Below are 26,631 nucleotides of genomic sequence, written 5' to 3' on the forward strand. Positions count from 1 at the left end.
AAGTAGATGGGAAATACCTGGCTCTCTCTGAGAGTTTCAGCTGGCAACTGTGGCAGTGTGGGCCAGGCACAGACTTGCACCACGGGTCCAGCAGCTACCAGAGCACTTGCTCACCTGCATTTATTTCTTTTAACTATTTTCCATGTTAGAACAAATGTGCACCTACAAATCTCCATGTTCCAAATTCATTTCTGCAAGAGAAAAACTTCTGATTGCAGGCACTCTGGTGGGTGATCATGAGGACATGGGTTCATTTAAACCCAAGATCCCTCTTTGTCATGCTATTCACTCCCTTGGATTTAAGGGTAACTTGAGATTTCAAGCCTCATTTTCTTTGCCTATAAAATACTAAATTCTTATGAGAATTGCACTGAGTAAAGAATTCAAAGCCTGAAACTTTATAAATATTTATAAATGCAAACAAAAATACGAACATTTACAAATAGGAAGCTTTAAGTTGGTATTCCATTAGAACAGCTAGTTTAAGCTATTTTCTTTAGACAATTAAGTTTTTCCTTCATGACAGAAAAAGCTAATCACTTGTCTGGACAGAAGGATACATTTATGGACAGAAATTTGAAATTGTGTTTTATGAATGTCTTAGTTCAGACTGCTGCAAAAAATACTATAGACTCTGTGGTTTAAACAAAAAACATTTACGTATTTTTCACAACTCTAGAGGCTGAGTATGTGAGAAGAGGTGTCAGCGCTGACTGGTTTTCGTTGCAGGCCTTTTCCTAGTTTGCCATCCAACCGTGAAAGAGTGAGCCATCAACATTTCTGCCAGAGTTGTCCAGGGCACACAGTGCTGTTGCAAGAGGTAGAGTACAGTGTTTTAATCTAAGTAGTGGCCTACTGATGCACAGTTTAATCTAAAATGTGTGTTTTTATCCTAGATAACTCCCTAGTGCTAGCTCTGCTTTCCCCAGGTTAATAGGAAATTAGTCCCGCTACTCTAAATAACACAAAATATTTTCCCACTGTGTTGGTCAACTTTTCTGTTGCTGACATACACAATTTAAAAGAGAGAGGTTTAATTTGGACCACAGTTTCATAGGTTTCATCACACGTTTGCCTGGCTCTAAGGTGGAAACATGACAGAAAGGTGCAATGGAGCAAACCTGCTAACTCTGTGGCACTCACAGGCAGAGCACAGGAGATGAGGGCCAGGCAGACATACACCCTCAAAAGACGCTCATCCCCTAAGGATCCACATCTTTCCACTAAACCTGTCCCCTAATAACACATTCACCTCTGAACAACAGTGGATAAGTCCACTGTCGAGCTGGTCAGTCAAACTGACAGCTAATATTAACTGGGGCAACCACCTTCCATAAACTCTTCATTTAAAGATTTTTACTGTGGCACTAGAATAAACTAGTTTTTCTTCCTCTGTCTGTTATTTCAGTGAAAAAGTTCATTGTTCATCTAGTCACCCACACGAATTTGTTAGAAACCAGTTATGGATTATTCATTCATTTGTGCTCCTGCCTCTGTTTGGTATAATTATATATGATTCTATGTTCTCAAAGATTTAATTATAGAAAATATTCATTCCAAAAAAATTTTAAGCTTTCTCTTCCAAAAACCCCTGTTAAGGATTTAACAGAAAGTCCTTATAGCCTTCTGGGCCAGAGACACAGTTTCCTAACCGATGTCTCGGTCTGTGGTTTGTAACCTTCTGTTCCATTTCTGTTATACTTTCAAGTTGCTCTTCTAGAATATGAATCTGATCCTATTAGTTTGATGTTTATCTCTTTACTTTCTTCACATTATTTACTGAAAAGGTTCATAGTTTTGGCACGATAAAGATGACACTCTTTGCCGACTGTGTTGGCCTTTTCATTTTCATTTTCATTTTCTCCTTGTTACTCCAAGATTTCAGCTCAGTGCTGTATATTGAAAAATGCTTTCCTTCATCACTGCTACCAGTTTAGCGAATATTCATCTTGGCCCTCAATTTTCCTTAAGTCTTCTGGCATACGTAGTTCTATGAAAAATGTTATCTTCTCTGTGGACTTTTTCCTGACTTATCCTCATGGAGCCGTCTCCCAATTTCTGGTACTGGGTCCCCTTCCCCTTACAGAACCACAACCATACAGACTTCAGTTATGTCACCTACACTGTTTTCATGTTTTTGCCTCTTATTATCCCATAAGACTTTCTGGGACATTTCTCATCTGTGTAACATCAAAAACCACAAATTATTTGTGGCATATATCAAGTGTTTGAAATATTAATGTAATGATTTTACATGTGATTTTAAAATGCACAGTAGGCTCTTGGATTTATTTCAAAATCTCAGTTGGGATTTCTACTCTTTACAGGTATAATATAGTAAGCTTAAGTCTGCATATTTATATATTTCACTTCATTACTAAATCAGCCATCATTCGGGGATGTTATTTATTGGTTCAGTAAATATTTTTAAGTACCTAGTATTTTATTTCACAGGCACAACACTGCTTTTTGAGATTTATATTTAAAAATAATGTAAAGTTTTTACTCTGAAAAAGTAATACCAGGGATTAATAACAATGATCTTACCTTTCTGCTATAATGAGAGAGTGAAGCAGAGTGTTGTATGTAAATATACAATGTTTGATAAATTTATATAGTGAATATTTAAATAAAAGAATTACATCAAGAGGCATTGCCATTAATCCTTCTCAAAATACTCTTCCTTTGCTTCAGATATTATTATCCCATCCTCCTGCTGGTTTCCAGATCAGTTATGGAAGTCCTGTTTGTGATTCACTTTATTAATTAAAAATACAATGGTGTTGCTGCTGAGTGCCATCCAATAGAAAGGCAGGCTCAAAAAACATTATGATGTGTGTCTTCATCCACCTTACTCACTGAATCTGGGGTATTGAGGCTTCTGGCTCTTCCACAAGGTGAAAATGATCATGACAAATTAATGATTAATGTTTTCAATAAATTCAGAGAACAGGGGGGCTGGGGATTTAGCTCAGTGGCAAAAGCGCCTGCCTGGCAAGCGCAAGGTCATGAGTTCGGTTCCCAGTACGGGAGAAACAAACAAACAAACAAACAAACAAACAAACAAAAAAAACAGAGAACAGGGATAGCAAGTGCAGTACAACTAAAGACATTAAAGAGGGTTCCCACGTTCCTTCAGAAAGTAGCAAGAATAATGGGATAAGTGTGCTTGAACATAGGGAGAGTATTTGGCAGGCAATTATTGGCAGTGTGTATTTGAATGTAACACTTTAAACATACACTGCTTGTTTTTATTACACCTTGTGAATAGCACACCCAAACCAAATTGGGATAAATATTGTCTTAGTTGAATTTTGAAAGTGTTAGATGGGGAATGAGAAGTGTGTTGGTCAACTTCTTACTGCTGGTACAAAATTCCAGACAAGTGAACAACTGGCACTTAAAGAAGAAGAGGTTAGTTTGGTGCATGGTTTCAGAGGGTTCTGTGTATGATTTCCTGGGTCCAAGGCAGGAACATCGCAACAGAAGGGTGTGGTGGAGCGAAGCTGCTCACTTCCGGGCATCCAGGAGGCAGAACACAGGGAAGAGCACCTTCTAAGAGGTGCAGCCTCCAAAGGCACACTCCCACTGGGTCCTGCCTCCCGACAGCATAGTTAGCTGTGAGCATCACTGGACTGATCTGCTGATGGGTACAGTGGCCTCATGATCTAATCAGCTCTCTTGGAGTCTCTTACTCCAGTCAGTGTGATAATTAAGACTAACTGATGTAAGTCCGCACTTGTCAACTGGACACCAAATCCTTTCTCCTTACACCATAGTCACCAATAGACACAGCAACCCAGTCATATTTCTGTATGACATGATGCAGCTATCTTGCATATAACTGAAAACCCATGAATTCTTGCACCACAATCTCAGAAGTTCCAGGACTGCTCAAAAGTTGAATCCAAATTCTTTTTTGAGACTTAAGGCAAACTTTTAGCTGTGTGCCACTGTAAAATTCAAAATATTATTACACAACCCCAGGATACCATGGAACAGAGTAAACATTCTCTTTCCATGTAGGAGGGTTAGGGAAAAGAACAGAATCAAATAAAAGCAAGACAATATCCAGTAGGGCAAACCTGAGTCCTGTAGCTCCAGGGAACATTTTGGTAGGATGTGAGTTACAAATATCTGGGAGTCCCACTAAAATGGCCTTTCCAATTGCAAACCACACAACCTGTCTCTTGGGCTGAGGAGCCCAGCACATTATCCTCTGCCCTTTGCCGTAATGTTTCTGCTTTGTAGCTAGTTAACCACTGACTGAGGCCTCTGAAGCCATGAGTCAAATTAAACCTCTCCTCCTTTAGGTTTTGTGTGTTGAACAGTTTGTCCCAGCAGTGAAAACACCCTCTAGTATGTAAGATGACACAAAAAGATATCATGAATGTGTTTGGAGGAAAATATAATCTGTGATTATTAAGCTTATTTATCAAACATGCCTGTACACCATTATGCATATTAAGTGAAATCAAGTAGCAGCTTCATATTACATATTTGGCTTATGCCATTTTATGAGCACTAGTAGAGAACTATGTAATCCAATGAAGTACAAGATACCATATACTTAAACATTAATGCTTTTCATGATTACAGGATAATTACCAAGAAATAACTCACTTCTCAGGAGTTTATATATGCTCCAAAATGAGCAGTTGAAAGCATGAATTTCTCTCATAATTAATTAGTATTTGCAGGGAGAAGGGGCAATAAAGAAGCTAATTTTATTTGCCACACACAAAAATGTCAAGCTATTATCTTTAGATTTTTTCCTAATTGAAAATAGCAGGACAAGCAATAAAGCCCTTTTTCCTTTACTAAATGATATACCTTGCAGTCATTGAGAGTAATCTGAACCACTCAGATAGGAAACAACATTTTAGCTAGGATAGTACATATCTTATAAAATTTGATTCAAAATATAATCTGTAGAGTATCACAGAATTTCAGAGCTAGATGAGACTTTAACAATCATTCAAGGTATCCAACATGTCTATTCATAAAAATCACCTCCAATACTGATTAAAATTATAGTTATCAGGCATATCCTCTGGAGTTTAAATCATCAGATTTGGTTGATGGCCTGAAATTGTATTTTTAAAAACAAGTGAAACGATTGCTTTTTAGTAGTGATAAAAATCATCTAAGTTCTATTTACCTGGAAACCTGAGACTCAAAACAGCATCTTCAGAGGAGGGGTCTGTGGGGCTGTGTGCTGAACAAGTTTCCTCGGTGTCTCTTATCATCAGGGAGGTCTAGGCAACAGTGGGGTGTTCAATCAATTGTTTATAACCTTAGGAGGTTTAGAGCAACACAATAAGGGAGTTGAAGAATATCAGCAATTTTGTGAGGCAGATATTTTCATTCTTTTTTTTTTTTTTAAGAGTAAGAAAATCAGTCTCAGAGATTTCAGTGACTTGCCAGGAAAATGAAACTAGAAAATGAGAGAGCAAGGACTTGTTCCCAGTTTTGCTCATTTTGTAGGACTTATTCTTTCATAATATATCTTCCCACAATGGACTTAATAGGCATATATTATAAAAATGTTGCTATTATCTTTATTATATTACTGAATTATATCATAATGCTTACACTATTAACCAATTCACTCCCTAAACCATGTTGTCTATGCCAGGGCTACTCAACTGAGTTATGCATGTGACAAATACGGCCGTATATCATCATTATGCTCTAGCAGTTCAAGCAAATAATGTAATTTTCTATGAGTGAATTATGGGCAAAATTTGTAGATATTTTCATATCCAGTGATGGGAGAGCTATCTCCTAAGGCTGCAATTCATATTCCAGAAAGCTTTGAGGATTAAAGAAATAAAAGATATTTTCTTAATGTACTGAACTCTGCCTTGGCTTCCAAATTTGTTGTGTTTCATTCCCTGGAACTTCTGTCAGTTATAGCACTCAAGTCCCCAAGACTAACAACTACTGAGTGTTGTGTTAAAGAAATAAATGTTTCTCTCTCACACAATCCCCATAACATGCCTCTATGCATGACCCATTTTCTCTATATTGTGATTCCAGACAAAAGACAGGGAAAGATTAAAAAACTTTTGTATTGTAGCGTAGGTATTAGGTGGAAGAGTCTGTTCTGAAACGCAGGCTGTTTTTTTTCTTTTTGGTTTTATTTTTTTGGTACTGGGATTCAAACTCAGGACCTTGCACTTGCTAGGCAGGCGCTTATGCTGCTGAGTTATATCCCCAGCCCAACTGAGGATGTTCTAAGTTGTATCTACTAAATTAATAATTTCCTATTGCTAAACTCACTTTTATATAGATTTTTTGGTTTTCAATTATATTTTTATAAATTAAAGATATGACCACAAATCCTGATAGGAATACTTCACTGGGTTAAAAATAACCACCTCATTAGTACAGCTGCTTCAAGGTGTCTGGGGACATCAGATTTGGATTGGTGGCCTAAAATTTGTACTTTCAAAGCAAGTGAAGCTGTTGTTTTCAAATTTTAGTGCTGATAAAGTCACTGGGTACCATGTATGGTCCTTCACTGGCTCCTCCGTGGGGTGTCCCTCCCCTACCCTGTTCTATAGCCAGGAGCTGAGCAGCTTCACTCTGCCATGATGTGCTTTCCTTAGAGCCAGCTGCCTATGGACTGAATTCCCCCAAACAATGACTTAAATTAAAGCTTTACCTTTATAAATTGTGAATAGGAGAGCTGACTAAAGCAAATGAAATGTATGTCACTATTTTTAGTTTATTAGTGTGTGTGTGTGTGTGTGTGTGTAGTGCAAATTATTTACATTCCTCCTGGGGAGTTGGTATATGGGCATAGCACACGTTAATTCCTTTTCTTAATCCTCTTTCTCTTTCCTTCCCCACCCTCCCTCTAGTCCCTTACCAGAATTGTCAATATCAAGAAAACAAACAATAGCAGATGTTGTAGAGGATGTGTGTAGGGAGGAGGAGCCCTTTCCCATTACTAGTGGGAATGTAAACTAGTACGATCACTATGGAAACCAGTATGGAGATTCCTCAAAAAACTAAAACTAGAAATTCCACTGGGCCCAGCTATTCTCCTTATAGGTATCTTCCTGAAATAGTTAAAGACATGCTATCATAGACATACATACAAACCCACATTTATAGCAGCATAACTCATAATAGCTAAATCAACAGATGAATTAATAAATAAAAGTAGCATTTAAACACCATGAAATACTACTCTGCCATAAAGAAAAACAAGTTTGAGTCATTTTCAGGACAATGGATGTACCTTGAGATCATAATATTAAGAAATAAATCAGTCACAAAACTACATATCATATTGTTTCTCTTATGAGAAACCTAGAGTGAAAATAAAGTGTTATTTCTGATTAGCTATCAAAACAATCTCTTCCTTTTCTCTCTCTTTCTCTAATTATTATTATATGATATATATGTATGTAATAATCAAATAAATATAATCTTTACATAAAATGTATCAGTTTTTCATATAATTTATGTGTACCCTTCCATATCCTTTAATTATCTCTAGCTACTTTTAATACCTAATACAATAAAATTTCTATGTGAATAATTGATGTACTATTTTGTTATTAAGAAAAGACTATATATGTTCTCTAAACATGCATTTTTCTAATACACACATATATGTTATATACTATGTGAGATATATTATTTCTATGTTTAAATAGATATATTTAGTATTATGTGTCTATACATATATTGTACATTATACTAAACAGTATATGCCATAAATCTCTCTAGATCACACTTAACAAAGGTTGGGGAAAGTAGGAGTAAGTAGTGTAGGCAGCAGATGTCTATGATAACGAAGTCAGAATATGAACACCCAAGTATGTGTATCTTTATTCATGGTTTTATAGAAACCGTATGTAGCAATCAAACAAAACAGGACACCTACCAATTGATATATACATATATATATGTATATATCCTATTGGTTGTTTAGATATGACAGTTTCTTTTGATGCTTTTAATTGTAATGAGGGTAAATTTATCAGTTGAGAAATTATCAACTGTGATATCTTCATTCAAATAAAATTTCTAGTAGAAATCTAAGTGACCCCACCCACTATTGCTTATTTATTTCTAAAAATTAAAGTTGATATATTTCCTGAATAAGACACATTCATAATAATCTGTATTGACTTGAGTACCTGATATACATGTTGAATTTTTCCCACCCTCTCTCATCTATACCAGGGATAATATGCATCTTATTTGCTTTTATTTTTGCTGACACACAAAACCCAACACTGACAAATTAAAGGAGAGATTTATTTTGGCTCAGTTTTCAGAGGTTTCACCCCATCTTCCACTGGCTGAAAAGCAGAGCAGCCTCGCAGAGAGGCATGGTAGAGGAAGAAGAGCTTATGATATTGCAGTCAGAGAGAGAGAGAGAGAGAGAGAGAGACAGAGACAAAGACAGAGACAGAGACAGAGACAGAGAGAGAAAGATCATGGGAGGAGAGAGGGAGATAGACTCTTCCAGGGCAATTTTCCTGTCCCTTACTTTCTCTAGCTAGGATTCACCTCTAAAATCACTTTTAGCTCTATCTGTTTCTGAGGTAGATGCTAGGTTTCATACATATATGATCCAACCAACTCTCAAAAGCCCCATCTCTGAGCGTCTGAGGCTTCAGGAGGACCTCTCAGTGGAAACCACAACAATGTGTTTGACTGAAGTAGAGAGCAGGTTATGACATCTAAAGTCCACCAGGCAGGGGGTCCCGTGACACTCTGGGAAGGGCTTCACATATTAGGGTGAAGCAGGAAAGACTTTCCTCCACCTCAGCAAGGCCAACTGGGTATTTTTTGGGGAACAGGCTCAGAAGAAAGAGTAAGCTTCTGACACTAATGAAATTTTGTGTGAGTTTTGAAGGAGATGGAAATAGATTCAAGCAATGGTTACTGGAAAAGCTTGAATATTGTAGGAAAAAATGGCCATGTCCAAAAGACTTACAAGGAAGTTCCTAAAGGAATGAAGCGTCTGTATTTGGGTGGAGTGAACGAGTTATGCAGCTTGTGCCTTGCCTCACCAAGCATTCTGTGCTTTCAACATTTACTATTTGTGTTAACTCTTTTAGGCTTATTAAATTCCTTAATATAATTTTATATAATTTTCCCATAAGTTACATATTTAAAAGAATACTAGTTCATAAATGGTGTAGTGAAAATATACCACATATTTTTAACATGCAAAACCAATTACCTAGGTATATTCATATAAGTTAATGTATTCAGTTGAGCATTATTCAACTATTCATAAAATGTACTTAATTTTTCCATCTCCCAATGTTCCACATCTGCACTTGAAATACACAAATTTTCAATGCATGTTAAAAGTCTATCTCTTTCCAATATGTTTGGCACATGCTGGCTGCCTGCACTATTTATGCTTCCAGGAAAACTTACACTTCTATGCTTAAATATCATATTAACCATGTTTTTTGCTTCTGTACCTTCTGTGTTTCAGAATCTGTGTTACGTGCATAAGGTGGATATCCCTTGTTTTGGACAAACTGGTGCCATGTGTGGGTCATGTTGCCTTGGCTTCTTTCCACCTCTTTTCCTCTTTCCCCTTAGGTAGAGTTTTCTTTTCCAATACAAAACAGCAAATCAAGACACAACACACTAACCACTTCTTTTATGGAGTTAACGGAACCACTTTGCACTTGTCTGTATTGACCCAAGGTCAGGTACCAGGTAACTAGGGATAGACACAGGAATTATTCAGACTAGCCATCTTAAGTTTGCTTATCCTGCCTCTCCTGATTTCCTGGGGGAACCAGGATACAGGCCCTTTGCCGCAGTTCCGCATTCCCCCATTCTTCCTGACCAGCTTCACTGTTCCCTCCCGAGTCCTTGACACACTTCCATGTGCTGCCACGTCCACCTTCTCCTGGGAGCTGAGTTAAAATTATTTCAAAAGCAGTGCTGCCTAATCTATTCTCCTTAGTATACTTAAAACATGTGCAGAATGGGATTTTCCTTTAGGCTGTTAAACATTTTTTAATCTGTGGGTTTTCCATTTCATCAACATCTCTGATCCCTTGTGAAAGGCAGGACATGTCAAACTCTCTTATTTGAAAAACTTGTATTTTTTATTCAAAAATTTATCATATAATTGTATGTTTATATGAACTGATAAGGAGTAATGCAGAGAGAGCTAATGTATCTATGATTTACTCTGGTGGTATTAATCGGAAAATCAAAATACAGTATCATAAGTAGCATATTGACATTTGTGTAACCCCCGATCTCATTTTCTTTTTGTTAAAATAAGCCACTGATCACTGTCCTAGGTGGAAGCAGATATCCCACTGTGAAAAATACAGCACTTGTGCAAGCAGTCACCATTTTCCCATCTCTTCTCATCACTATATTTTTGTTAGTAAATCAGTAATGTTCATGTTTAATGTTTAGTATCTTGGTCAGTATGTATTTCTGCAACCATAGCAATTTCTGTTGCTCCTGTAACATTATTATATTGTGTTTTCAAGAGAAAAAAACTTAAAAGAACTGTAATATTGGAATGTGTGGTTTAGTCTGAATTGTGTGTATATCTGACAGAGTCTAAACTTTTGTGCCCATAATGCTTGCTTATTCCCATGTTACCTGCAATTCCAGAGGAATAGAAAGGAGAAAATGGCTTTACTGCTCTTATCAAATTCTATTCAGACTTTAGCATTAAAACTATTTGCTCCTTCCCTGCAAACTTTGTTTTAATATTGTGCCTTTATATTTCCTTTTGGTCAACTCACTTGCATAAAAGTTGGTGTATTTGGTCTTATAGATTTAAGAAAATGGAAAACTCTGTTAGTAAAATTTTACCCTTTCTTGGCATGATGTAAGATATAACAGTATAAATAAAAATGCAAATGTGAAAGCTGAAAATGGCTCATGGCATTGCTTTGTGAAAATTATTCATTGAAATTGAGGTTTTTGCTTTATATTAAACTAACATAAGATAGCAGACACTAGTAATACCTTAATTCTCAAATCTGTTTCTATTGCCTTTTTGTATGATAAAGAAGTAGCTATGCATATAATTTTTCCTTGTAAGATTTAGAATATTCATCTTCAATTGTTCTGAAAGTAGAAATTAGATATACGATTTGGGGGAGCTAAAGATAAATGTATATATTTTGGACATTCTCCTGTACTTATAATTCTACTCAAAAGCTAGCTTAAAGTTTATATTTAATACTACTGTTAAACAGACTTGGTTATTAGAATTATTTTGTGTAAAGTAAATGGTAACTTAGGGAGAAATAAATGAAGGCTGGTAGCTAACATAATGTATCCTTCAAAATAAATAAACATCCTGGGAAATATTCTATTTCTAGAAAGAAATAAAACCAGAGGGAGCCAAGTGTCAAGTGATAACTTCCTGTGAGTCCAATATATGATCTCATTGTAGTTACTGAATTTTGTTACTTATAGTTTTGCTCCCTTTCAGTATTGATAGAAAAAATCGGTACAACTTATAGGTCAAAAACCAGACTTGATTTTAACATGATTTATGGAAATAACTTCTCACCTGACATCCCCTTCCTGCAGATCTGTCTAGTATTTGTTTTGTTTAGACTTCATATTAATTTAATTGAAATATTTTCATAGATGCATTATGTCTGTGCACTGTTTATATTCCATCTATGCCGCAATACTGATTTATACACTATACTTAATCCAATGAAGTTATTTTCAATTAAACACTTGGAGTGATAAATAGTTGTATTCATTTTCATTTAAATTAGAAAGATAAGTGTACTAACTACTCAGAAGTTTTCTAGCTAGTCAAAAATTTCCTAATTGTCACAGTAAAGTTCTATATGTTGGGCTTATCTTTTGAAATTAATGGACTTCTACATATCAGCTGATTTTCTTTTTCATGGTTAGGATATTTTGAATAGCACAGAAAATGCCATTAAACCACTTAGTGCTTTAAATGGAGTCATCTTAATGGATGCTTTTGAAAATATTAAAACAATTTCTCTGCTTTCATAAAAGCTTGGGTGGGAAAACAATTGTTCTGAGTTGTTCTAATCACTTTAAAAGTCATTGAACATGGATCACTTTGGCAGACAGGACAACATGAATTGATATAAAATGAATCCCTGTTATTTGAAGACAAGATATTTGGTAAGTCTGAAAGAAATCCTTTTTTGTAGATAAAAAGAGAACTACAGTATATCTACCGCTGAATGCATGCCTTCCATTTAGTTCCTTTCAAAAAGGGATAAATGGATTTAAATAGCCCAAAGTATTGAATACTTTTGGAGAAGACTGCAGAGATTATGCTGATATAATTAGCAAAATTGCATGCTTTTTACATGCTCTTTCCCGTTTTATTAGCCAATTGGAAATAATATATTATCAAAGGGAAACCCGCTTTTCTTTATTATGCAGTACTCTTGCCCTATGTTCATTGGTTCTGCTGCCACAGCTCTGTAATGAGCTTTTTGAACATGAAGGAGTCCCTTAATTCTTTGCTGCAGTTCACTTCCTTGGATAAAGGACATAGCACCCCACCCTACTATTTAGTAAATGACTACTCTGAGAGATTGAATGTTACCCTAGAGCATTCATACACTCAAAGACTTAATGCACTTTCAGAGAACTAACTGAGAATTATTTGCACACTGGAACCTTCGGGCAAGCTCAGAAAAAGAAAGATAACTAATGAAACTGATCATAAAGCACTTGGAATTGAAAAGTATTAGTATACTTTTGTGCAGCATTTGATGATAACAGTATTCTGGGTAAATTTACTTAAACAGACACTTCTAAATTATTGTCTAAAACTGTTTCAATCTGACTCCTTGCCTGGGACCCTGCTCAGTACTCTTGATGAACCATCTGTGTAGTGAGCTCTCTAGATCCACACAAGCCACACTGCTCCGATGTAACTGGTCCCGGGTGTTCACTATTTTTGTCTCTAAAGAAGTCCATTTCACAATGTCCATGTGCATTGTACTTAAACTTCTCTCCATTCTCTGTTACACTCACCAAAGAATGAGTTCACTGAGCTCAGCTGGCAGTGATAATCTAGTTTTTAATTTTAACTTTTATTAGTACATCTTTGCAGCACTGTGGGAAGTTGGCACGTGTACATAACATATTCTAATTCATTTTCCATCCCCTTCCTCTTCCACCTTTCTCCTTTCTATTTCTTAGTCCCTTTTCCCTTTACAAAAGACCTATCTCCATAGTTCTATCTTTTATCTTGCTCTTTTTCTGTATTTTGGGTTTCTCATATAAGAGAAGTAATGTAATAGTTAAGCTTGAATGTCTGATTTAGTTCACATAACACTGTAGTTTCAAGGTGCACCAATTTGTCTAAAAATGTCTCAAATTTATCCTTCTTTATGGCTCTTCTTTTTATAAAAATATCTGTAGATCTTCCCACAACTTTTCTCATTGCATTACTTTCTTTTCAAGTTTCCTGCCTCTTTGTAACACTAATGCCCCCTCCTGTAGGCATTATACAGCCTAATCTGTGCTATTTTTATTCTATTCAAAATCAACTTTGTTTGAACCATCTTTATAATACTCTCATGCATTTTTTCTTCGATTTGTACTAGTCACATCAACACATCCATACAAAACAGTCATTTTTAATACTCCTAATGTACTGTCAGTTGCTGCCTTCACTATGACACCACTCAATAAAGAGGTAACCACAATAAATGTGGAAGCTGAATATCAGCTGTTGAGTGCATATATAATCCCAGTAGTAACTAGACTTGTTCCATACATGCCACTCTTCTTACTTAAATGACAGAAAGCTAAGAAAAATCCCGCTTGCAGGACTTTATTAGCCAGAAGTTATTGACCAGATACACAGATGAGTGGATAATAAATAAAGAGGATTTTGTGTCATAAGATCTGGTCTTGTGTCAAGATTACACCAAAGGCAAAACTTTGGACAATGTTCAAAGCCAGAGGAATCTATGTTTGTTAATCATGTTGTTGTATATAACACAGTAATTGGTTAACTCCATTTCTCTCCTTTTGCAAGAATTTCCAGGTTTTCACTGTATCTAACAGAGCATACAATGTTCCACTCACAAAAGTATCTGGGAACCAGCATCTAAGAAACTGTTTAAACTTTTACTGAAATACTATTTTTGCAAAAACTTTGAGGCAAACGCAAATTCAGTTCCTGTCCAAGTCAGTCCTCCACTCCTGCTAATTTTAAGTAGTGCAATTACTAGGGCAGGGAAGAAAAATTCTAAGACTCAACTATTTTGGTATGTTTGTTATAAAAATGTCTCCAGATTTTCATTTCTCCTAGCTACACTCCAATGTGACTTTGCAGATTTTCCCATCGAGAGGTAGACTATAGTACTTCACTCTGTGAACTGAGCTAATTCAGTGACTTCTTTGACTAAGAGAATCTGGCAACAGTGACAATGGGCTACCTGAAGATTTTGTCTTAAGATGCCTTGAGTTCCTTTAATTTTCTTACAGCTCTGCCAGTGTCATATGAATAAGTTCAAATTTTCAGGATAATCCTTCCTGAATATGCAGACTCTAGCTTTGTTGGATGATTCTTGTCTTCAATGAGTGATTTGTGATGCTGAGATGTATCAGCTATAAATTTCCATAATAATGATTTAAAATGGTTTCTCTGAGAATTACTTGAAAGAATAAATATAAGCATCGACTACCTAGTAGGCCTTGAACAACAAACTTTAACACAAATTGTTAATTAGATTTCTGTCCTGGGTATTTTGCTAGGTATCTCTCTATTTCATTTCATTGCCAACCACATTCTCTATATTGTCATGGAGATATTGTATTAAAAAAATTGCTCCTGCCCTATATTTTCAATAATAATAATAATAATAACAATAAAGAAATCATCAATATCTGATTTGTTCTGTATTGTCAAAGATAGGTCTCCAGATTTCTTGCAGCATACAAGATCTTTCACAGTTTTACTTTGGTTAACTCTATCTGTTATTTGTTATGATTTTTCTTCTATAAAAGTGAATATTACATAACCTTGATAAATTAAACTTTATTTTTAAAGAAATTTATGCTATTTCTGATGAAAATACTTAATAACCCTTGTTTTGCTTTGTGTTTTCTATTAATTTTCAGCAATAGTTTAAATATTACCTTATTTAAAATTTTTATTTTAAAGAGAAAAAGAAACTAACAAAACAGCAACAATGAAGACAAACAAAAACAACACAGAAACAACAAAACTGATACACGACTTCAAAACAAAATGATAGGAATTAACAATGTTTGCTACACTACACACTGTTATCTTCAATTAAGTTGCTCAGTCCACCAGATGTAAGAATGCGAGACTTATCAAACAATCAAAGAAAATAACAAGCAATAAAAAAAATTGGAAATGAATGATACAGAGCTTCACCATACAAGATGGTGTAGAAGAACAGAAAACATCATGCCACAGCAATATATGTGCACCCATGTTTATAGCAGCACAATTTGCTGTAGTTAAATCTTGGAAACCACCCAAATGTCCATCAGCTGAGGAATGGATAAAGAAGATGTGGTATTTTTATTTATAAAAATATTTTATTTATTTTATTTATACAGTGGAGTATTACTCAGCTATAAAGAAAGAGAAACTAAAGGCTTTTATAGGTAAATGGGTGCAACTAGAGACCATACTCATTAGTGAAATAAATCAGATTCACATGTGTAAACATCATATTTCCTCACGGCTATAAAAACCTGAAAGAGTAAAAAAACCTGAAGGGTACAATAGATATTGTGAAATGGAAAGAAATTGCTCAAATAGGAAGGAGCAACTGGGATGAAGGAGGGCAGAGGAAAAAGAACGAAGAGAAAAAATACGTGTATGTATACACAGGATAGCTAGGATCATTGTACTGCTAATTTCTATTGCTTTATGGAAAGGAACAGTTAATGTGTCATCACTTGATACATCTGAAATATTACCTTTTGATGTAAAGTACCTCACTCCTAATGCACAACAAGATGTACTTTCTTAAGCCCCTATGTTTCTTCCCCTCCTGTCACTAGTGTGTCACTTAAAGGATCTATTACAATGTTATTTTCCAAATATTAGTGTGTATATACTTTGTACTTTTTCCTCAATAATTTTATTTTCCCAAGTACGGGCATAATATTGCTCAAATATTTTGGATATCAACTAATGAACAAGGACACTTGAGAATTATTCTTCAAAAATCACCGATATTCTTCTACTATTTAAATTTAGACTTTTCAACTTGATGGTTTCCTATTATACACAACATTTTAATATTTCTCTAAAGCTTAAGTATCTTCCGTTTTAAAGAGAAATATAATTTCAAAATTCTAATATATTTTGCATTCTAATACCTTAAACAAAAAAAACCACTACTTTTTATTAGGAACAATGTTACTTTTTAGGAGTTTAAAGTGATACATTCAACCTTTTAATTTAAAACAGTTTTGTCTTTTCATTAATGCAAAGGATTAATTTTATGATGCTAATTTCACAACTTTCAGATTTTTCATGGAACGTATAAGGGAACATTTAATATATGAAGTGGAAAATTCTGTAGATATAACTATCTGGTTTAGTAGTTCAGTAAGCATTAACTAAGACAATCTCGCTTTTCTCCTAGCTTGATTAAATGTTAGACAGATTTCTTCTTGACTATAGTCTCCATAAAGTATTGTTTGGTGTGATTTTTCCTTTACATTACTTAAGATAATAAAATAATAGAATTTCACACTTTAAAAACTTCATTTGAAAGATAAAAATAAAAACAATAAAGCAGTTTTAAAGCAGGTTAGTAAAAGTGTTACAATAATTAATAAATTGAGTATTACACATATGGCAAACAAATGCATGAAAAAATGTTCAACATCAGTAGTCATTTGTGTTTTCTATTTATTTTCTCATCTCATCTCATGAGAGATGCAAATTAAATTTTCACATTTTTATTCATAAGTTTGAATGTATTAGTTTCCTTTCACTGCTCTAAAAATTCTGATAAATAAAATAGCATACATTTGTTCTCATAATTCTTGAAGTCATAAGTGTGAAATCACACTCACTGGGCTATGGTCAATGTTTAGAGGAATGGCTCCTTTTAGAAGATGTGAAGAATCTTTCCCTCACTTTTCCAGCATCTAGTGCAGCATTCCCTGTATTCTTTATTCATTTATTCAGGACAATGCTCTATAACTGTTTTATTTGATTGTTCTTTAATAAGACCTCCGAGTAGGGGAGAGTATGGTCCTTTCTTTTCCCATAGATGAGCCCTTTATAATACTGTGTACTCCTCACAGTCTCTCTCTTTTGTACAAAGAACTGAGCCAGGATGGGAAAATTGGATATTCTTCCTTAGAAATACGAAATTGAACTTCAGAGAATACTGTCAGATTCCTCAGTGAGTTCTAGGAACCTCAAGAGGCTCACTGAGGAGCCCACCAACTAGAAATGTAGTCAGTGTTAGAGAAAATTATGGTAAAGCATAGAAAAGAGAAATAGAGATCAAACCTCAGATGGTTTTCTACTTTTGATGACCATTTGCTCATAAGAAATTCTATTTTCTTTCTAGACTTGATGAAATCCCCCTAAAATTTGCAATAACCTCTAACTTAGGAGTAAGGAAAACATGCACCATATTAGTTTTCATTAGGTGAAAGTAATAGCTGCTTGATTAAAAACAAGCTATATTCAAATGCAAGATATTTGAGAAATGCATGAATCTTCTTAAATCTAGTTCAGGAAAAGAGAGAAACTTTTCTAAATTAAAAATATTAGAATTCTTTATTGTCAAAACCTCAATTAATTATAATTATGGCGTGATCATTCTATTAATGAATCTCCACTTGCCATTTATGTATTTGATTATATGTTTTTGTTTAATATTTGACTTGAAATTAGCAAATACAAATGAAGTGGGGAAAATTGTGAGGGAAAGAAATCAGAGCTAGTAAGGGTGATGACCATTTTGGCAGTTTGTGCTAATATATTAATATTTCATTTTTTAATCAAATGGTGACTGATATGAAATTATTAGGAAAACCTAGTGAAATTTTATTTACATCAGTATGCTAGGTGCAGAGCTGTATTATTATAATATATATATGTATAAATTCAATGTGTAACCTTTGTATTTCATAAATATATTTTTGTACCTAATGTAATCTTGTGAGAAAATACTTTAAACTGCTGTGAGACTTCTGGATACTCAAACAGCTTTAGGTTCAAATTAACTTAGGAATTGATTTCCACTTCACGCAGTGTTTTACTAGATGCAAAAATATAGATTGGACCTCTTCTTCAGGAAAGAATCTGCAAGTTGATAGGTCTGACTTTTACCCCTGAATAGCATTTCAGCTTACACTGTTTATACTTGGAAAACTCCAGGACATCTAATTTAGTGGCAAATGTGGATGCATATATCTCTAAGGTAATTTCTTCAGCTAGCAGGCAAACAGCAAAAACCACCTCTTACTCCAGTGAATTTTTTTTTTATTTTTTATCATGTGATATGGGTGAGAATTCAGTGAAAGAAGATAGATTTTCTCTTTTATATTCCAGGAGGAAAAATCCTGAAAGAAGAATTTGAAAAAAATCCCTAAATTTGGGGTATTAACTTTTGGTCATGGTGGATTTACTTCCATATCATCATTTTCTTCTTGGAACTTTATAAATAATGACATCTAGGTTGCCATTAATTCTACAGAAATCTTATTCTAGAGCTACTCCTTTTGTTTTTCAATGTACTCTTTCTAGATAACTATATATTCTCCAATCAAATTCATAGGCTTTCTCATGGAGACTATTGGACTATTTAGTGCTGAAATTCCTTTTTAAAAAAAGTATTATTAGATATAACTCACATAATATAAAATGCATCAGTTTAAATTGTACAACTCAATGATTTCAATGTCTTCAGATAATTGAACATTTATCATATCACAACAATCAAGTTTAGATCATTTTTATCACCCCCAAAAAGAAACTGCAGTGTCATTAACAATCATTATGCATTTCTGCATTTCTTCATTCACTTATATTTTCCTTGTGGCCCTCACACCCAAAATGATCTCTTCTGTAGTTTCTATCTCTACTTTGCTATAGACATTTATGAATATATTACTCCTGTACGATTACATAGTTTTTGTTTGGCATCTTCCCAGGTCCTTTTGCTTCTAGCCACCTCAGTTTCTCATAACTACCATTATATTCTCTGCTTATTTGGGATAAATTATCAACTATTGTATGTTCTAGGAATCACATTGCTGGGTATATATTTAAAGGAAAAGAAATCAGCATGTCAAAGAGGTATGTACACTCACATTTATTACAGCGCTACTCACATTAGTGAAGATATGAAATCAAACAAATGTCCACCAATGAATGACTGGATAAAGAAATGGAGTATGTATGCAGCGAATACTATTTAGCCATTTAATAAAAAGCATGTAGGTTATCTCTCATTTCAAAAGACAAAAATAAGAAAATGAAAGTTTTGAATTTCTCAAAAGTCTTTTTTTTTTTTTTTTTTGTCTTGAGACAGATCTCACTATGCAGTTCAGGCTGGCCTTGAGCTCACTTTGTAGCCCAGGCTGGTCTCTAACTTGCAACGATCCTCCTGCCTCTGCCTCCTGAGTTCGTGTGCCACCATGCCCGGCTAAAAGTCATTTCTTTTATTTTGAATTCCAATTTGAGTAAGGCCTGGTTAGGGAGCGTTTGGATGAGGGGACAGTGGGGATTCAAGTCTTCAAGTCCTTATATTTCCCATGTGAGATGGCCAGAGTGACACAGCCAGCACTTTTCACTGGTGTCTCAGACACCAGAATGTCTTTCCTGCCTCATCAGGAAAAAGGCTCCACCTTCTTGACAAATAATTTGAAAGCCAGAGAGGCTATGCAGAGAAGTGTTACTGATTGCAATATCTTGCAGTATTGCTGGATGGCTGATAAGATACAGAGAAGATACAGTTGTGCAGGGAACTTTGCAAATAGAGAGACACAGTAGGACAATATCAGAGGACTGAAATCGCAGGAAGACAGATGAATGTTCTTCATTTCAACTCTGATCCATTCCCTGCTAGAAGGAATAAGACTCTGCTCAGAACCTTCTTCATCCTTCACCATGAAATTAGAAAGGTGAGCCCTGTAAGGGGTCAGAAAGCAAGTATTTCCTAGGTAAACATTTAAAAAGTTTTTATCACATTTTATCTTTAAATCATAGAGAAATCTGACATTCAAAGAGTATAGATGTAAAATATTTACAGACTGAGCAATATTTGTAGCAGTTTGTTTCATTTGGGAACACTTTTTGTTCTAAACTTACTTCAGACTTGTAGAAAAGAATCAAATAGTCAGGGTTTCTCTTTCCCAACCAACCATACTAATGTTAACATCTTAAATAACTCTGGCATAATAAGAAAACCAGAAAATTTAATGCTTCTTATTCAAATTTCACCTGTTCTTCCATGATGTCTTTTTTACTTGGATCCTTTATTTCTCCTTTATCTGTTCCAATTTTCAGTAGTTCATTTGATATTTTGTGTTTCTGCAAACTATTGTACCTCTTGAAAAATGACTGGTTACTTTGTAGAGTATACTTCAGTTCAGGTTTATTTAATTTCTTATTGTTGTTTCTGGCTCTCTTTGACTGGAATGAGAGGGATATATATAATTTTGCTAAGAATAGAACAAGAGCAATATAGATGCTTTCAACTGCATCTTATCAAAGAATACATGAAGTCAATGTATCTTTTGGTTTGAATGGTAACCTTGACCAACTGATTATAATTGTGTGCTGAGTTCCTGGACCAGAAGTTACTAAATTATCTTCTGCAGTTAGGAAAAAAAAAAAAAATATATATATATATATACTTTGTCTTGTAGGAAATACTATGAGAGTATTCCAGTGTTTTGTTTCAAACATCCATCTAAATTTATTGTCTATAGGTGTATCTAGGCTTTAAAATTCAGAGCTGGAAGTGAACGTTTAGTTGATAAAATGATTCAACCTTTGTGCCATTATGGATTTCTTCATTTTGATTCCTGTGTTCTTTCAACAAACTTGTCTTTAAAGATAAATTACATCTTTACTCTTGGCAGCACAATGTGTTCTGTGTTCATTTTGAACATTCGCTGTCCTGGTCCTTGAATGAGAAATTTCTCAAAAGTGTTGAAGAATGGTGTTTAGAAGCCAAGACCTGAGCACCAAGTGTGCTCATTGTTTCTAGGCCTCCTCTGTATATATAGCCAGAAAATACAAGTGCGTGTATTCATATATACCTATATATGCATGCATGCATATCTATCAACCTAATAATGAACTATCTATCAGTCTATCTATCTATCATCTGCAATCTATCTGTCTACTCTAGGATTTCATACTATGATTCAATTATATTATTCAATCATATTATGACTCAATTCAACAACAGGGTTCATATCAATCTTCTACTTTCTATTTGTAGAGATATGGAAGGTAGATTGTATTCAAGAATTACAAGTATGCCTTTGTCCTGAATAATTTTATGAATTTACATAACCACTTCATTTTCTCTCAGGAAATATGAGACTATGGAAAAGATTGAAACGTTCAATTTATTTTTGAACAGTACCATGGTTAGTTTTAGCTGACTATTGGACAGCCAATGAGAGCTGTTAGGCTCTCATTAGGCAGGGAGTCAGTTATTAAATTCTCAAGGAGACATTAATGTTGTGAATAAATTTTGGAGTCATTAATGTACACATGGTAGGACTAAATGACATCAATTGAAGAGTGCTAGAGGCTGATCAAACCTTGGGTACCTGTCTGGGGGTTGACAAGAACAAAAGAAAGAGACAAAATTTCAAAATGCAAGAGGACAAGGAGGAGACTTGCCTCCAGAGAACAAGCTTGCCAATCACCATGTTCAATTCAATTTTATTAGCCAGGTAGAAGCACAGGGGGATGGGGTCATGCATCATTTTTGATATGTTTTAAGGTGATTTTGAGAAATAAAGAACAGGTGCAACTTCAAAATAGATAAAGGTTAAAAGGGAAACAATTCTGTCTCCATACACAGGTGACTGCTCAGGTTTATAGGGAGCAAGTGTTCTTTCTGTTGTCCTTAGCTAATCTTGCCCTGAAAGCATTGTGATTATGAGTTTTCACCACATAGCCAGAAAACATATAGCTTTCCAGATAATTTCTGTTCCTGAAGCAGGCCAACACAGGCCTCAAGACTGTGGGGCTTAGTTCAGCATCGTAACTCTTACACAGCCGAGTCCCCAGTAAAACAGGAAATTTTAATAGAGGAAAAGAAAAGAATTGTAAGTTAACTCTATGACAATGGAGCTTTCAGACACTATGGAGAAGGAGAAGATATATCAAAGGATGGTAAGGAGTAGTTACCAGTAACATAGGATTGAAATGGTATAGGTTAGATTTTCAAGAGAGAAATGAAAAAATAATTTCATGAGAGAATAATTTATTTTTTGAAATGAAATTGAAATGCCTAGTAAAATGAAGATTAAAGTGAAACAACTGGATTTAACACAATATGAGTTCCCTGATCAAAAATACATACTACAGAGCTGATTCCAAAGTATTGTTTTCTTTATCCCATTATTGTAATTGTTTACTCCTAACAAGAAAAGCATATCTTCAAATACTCAGAAGTCCATTTTCTGTCCCATTCTATGGCTTCCTGTGGGATTAGGGGTTTGTCAAAATCAAATCAACATTTTGCCTTACTAAAATAAAAGTTTGGCCTTCTGAAATATCTCCTTATGAGAAATACCTTTTTAAGGCCTTATAAGGCCCCGGTCTGCTCTTGAAGATGTCCTTCAACCAGGCTCAACTTTCCTGCATTGGATAACATTTTCATTTTCAGATTTTGTTTTACATTTGTGTTCATTTGCTAGTTTCTCTGTAGACTCCATTCTTTCTAGTTATTTTTCTTTTCCCTCTTTTTGATTAAGTAGGTTTTAATGAGAAGAGAGTTATAGGGACAATTGGGGGGATTTTACTCACTGTATCTCTATTTGCTGAAAGTCTTGTTAAAACATAACTGTAATGGTTGATACATTGTGCAAACTTGAGAAGTCTAGAAGTTTAACTAAGCAGCTCAGCAGGGAGCCTGGGCCCTCATCCTATGCAATAGGAGGGCACAGAGATGGTGTTACTGCTATACCCATCCTAGAGGGTGGTAACCTTCTTACAGTATAAGGGAGGAAAAGAACCTTACTGTTCTCCTCTTTTGCTTTTTGCTGCTTTTGCTGTTTTCTACCACCTGGAAGTGCGGCCCCTGTGCATGCCACCCTGCCTTGGAGCCAGCTGATTACAGATTGAAACCTCTGTAAACTGTGAGCTAAATAAACCTTTCCTCCCTTAATTTTAAGAGTCAGGTATTTTGTCCTAGCAATGAGAGGAAAAATAACCAAGACAATAACTTTATTATGTTTTGTTTTCTATTCTAACTTAGTACTTGAAGTAGAACCTGAAAATTAGAAGAAAGCCTCAATAAATATTTATAAAATGAGTGAAATAATACTAAAAGTTCAGACAGTTGGAAATCACATTTTTAATTTCTATGATTTTTAGTTAGTCTCCCACATATGGAGAGTTGTCCAGACATGGTGACACATGCTTATAATCTCAGCTACTGGAGAAGCCGAGGCAGGAGGATTATAAGTTCAAGACCAGACTGGGCAACGTAGTGAGGCCTTGACTCAAAATAAAAATTAAAAGAACAACAATTATGGATGTAGCTCAGTTGTAGAACAATTATTACCTTGCTGAAGGCTCTACATTCAAACCTTGTCCTGAACAAAAGGAGTTATGAATGTAATTTTATGTTTAAAAAATTCTCCTTGCTCTATAAAATATTTCACTTGAATGTTTATTATTAAAAATATAAAACTGAAATTCATTACAAAATAATAGGAGAATAACAATAGTTAATACATGGCATAGTGTCATCTTCAAAGTAGTTATTCAGAGTACAGGATATGGGCATAAAATTTCTCCAGTTGATATTAGTATGAATCTTCCTTTTCAATGAACTAAGAGACACTAATAGTATAGCTAACTTGCATTTTTCCCTTCCTTCCTTTCTGCTTTCCCCATCCTAGCTCCTTTTGCTTTTTAAACAATTTCTTCCCATTTCATATCTACTGTATATTTTAGACCTTACTTATTCTTTCACTTTCTTGCACCAAGGAGATAATACAATGTTTACACATGTGAATCTGATTTATTTCAATTATGAGTATGTTCTCAAGTTGCATCCATTTACCTATAAAAGTCTCCAGTTTATTCTTCGTTATGCCTGAGTAGTATTCCATGATAAAAATATCACATCTTTTTTATCCACATATATTGATGGGCATTTGGGTTGTTTTCAAGGTTTAGGTATGACAAATTGTGCTTCTATAAACATGGGTGCATATACATCTCTGTGGTATATTTTTAATTCTTCTGGGAAGATACCCAAAAGGAGAACAGCTGGGTCAAATGGGATCTCTAATCCTAGCTTTCTGAACAATATCTATTCTAATTTCCACAGTGGTTCTACCAGTCTGTGTTTCCTTCAACAATATTAAAAAATTCCTTTTCCCCAAAGGTTCTGTGAGTTATGCTAATTGTATTTTGATCAGGATTGCAATGAAAATGCATAACAATTTTGGGAGAATGGCCATTTTTACTACATTGGTTCTTCCATGAGCAAGAGATATTTTTCCATTTTCTGATATCTTCATTGATCTCCTTCAGAGTACTATAATTTTCAGTATACAGTATTTTTACTTCCTTTTTAGGTTGATTCCTGTTTCAGCTTTTTGGATGCTATTGTGAACAGTGTAGTTTCATTAATTTCTCTCTCGGTGAGTTTGTTTGTGTACAGGAATTCTATTGATTTTTTTTGTTGAGCTATATCTAGCTGTGCTATTGAATTTGGTTATTAAATCTAGAAGTCTTTTGGTGGAGTTTTGGGAGTCATCTATGTAAAGTATCATATCATCTGTAAATTATAACAATTTAACTTCTTCCTTTTCTATCCTTATTCCTTTTATTTCTCTCTCTTGTCTAATTGCTCTAGCTAATGCTTCCTGAACTATGTTGAATAGAAGTGGTGACTGTGGACATCCTTGTCTTCTTCTTCATTTTAGAGTGAAAGCTTTCAGTTTTTGTCCATTTAGGATGATGTTGGATATTTATTTGTCACAGATGGCTTTTATCAGAGTGAGGTAAAGACCATCTATTCCTATTTTCTGTAGGATTTCTATCATGAATGAATGTTGGACTTTTTCAAAAGCTTTTTCTGCATCTGTTGATATGATCATGTGATTTTTGTCTTTGGCTCTATTGATATGGTGTATTACACATATTGATTTGCATATATTGAACCATCCCTTCATTCCTGGGATGAATCACACTTGGTTATGGTATATAATTTTCTCAATGATTTGCTGCATTCTATTTACTAGTATTTTATTGAAAAATTTTTCATGTATATTCTTTAGGGAGATTGACCTGTAGTTCTTTTTTTTTGGTTGGGGCTTTTTTTGGTTTTGATATGAGGGCAATACTTGCCTCCAGGAATGTGTTAGTGGGTATTGTTTGCCTTTCAATTTTATTAAAGAGATTGAGTAGTATTGGCATTTGATCTTGTCTAAATTTCTTGTAGAATTCAGTAGTATCTCTACCTGGACTTGGAATTTTCTCTCTTGGTAAAATTTTTATTATATTTTCAATTATATTTACCAAATCATGTTATTCAGAATATTTATATGTTTTTGGTTCAGCTTTGGTTTTTCATATGTATATAAGAACCTGCTCATTTCTTCTGTGTTTTCCATCCTATGCAAGTAAAGACTTTTAAAGTAGGAATTCATCATCTTCTCAACTTCAGTAGGATCTGTAGTGATTTCACCCTTTTCCTTCCTCATTGCATGAATTTGAGATTTTCTTTCCTTTTTTGATAAGGTTGTTTAGGAGTTTATCAATTGTATTTATCCTTTCAAAGTACCAACTCTTCCATTCATTGCTTCTTTGTATTTTTTTCTTAGTCTAAATTGCATTAATTTCTTCTCTGATCTTTATAATTTCCCCCCTTGTATGGGCTTTGTGTTTGACTTCCTCTTCTTTTTGTAGAAGCTTGTGGTGCAACATTAGGTTGTTTATTTTTGCTTATTTTATTTCCTGATGTGAGAATTGACTACCATAAATTTCCCTTTTAGGACTGTTTTCATTGATTTCTACAGGTTCTGGTATGATATGTCTGTGTTTTTTTAAACTGTAAACTTTGTTTAATTTTTTCTTTCATTTCATCTGTGACTCGGTTCAGTACTCTTTGTAGGGTTCATTTGGTGGTCATGAATTCTTTCAGTTTTTCTTTGTCAAGGAAATAACTTATTTCTCCATTAATTATGAAAGATAATTTTGCACGGTACATCAACCTGGGTTTGAAGATGTCTTCTTTCACAGTTTCAAGTATTTCATTCCAATCTCTTCCTGACTTGAGGGCTGGTATTGAGAAGTCAGCAATGATTCTCATGGGTTTTCTTTTATACTTGATGTTTCTTTAACAACTTTTAATATTCTGTTCTTGTGCTGAATACCTGGGACCTTGATTACTCTATGTCTTGGTGTAGATTTGTTTT

This window comes from Chinchilla lanigera, unplaced genomic scaffold (genome assembly GCF_000276665.1).
Source record: "Chinchilla lanigera isolate Chin_1 unplaced genomic scaffold, ChiLan1.0 scaffold00024, whole genome shotgun sequence".
NCBI classification, from domain to species: domain Eukaryota; kingdom Metazoa; phylum Chordata; class Mammalia; order Rodentia; family Chinchillidae; genus Chinchilla; species Chinchilla lanigera.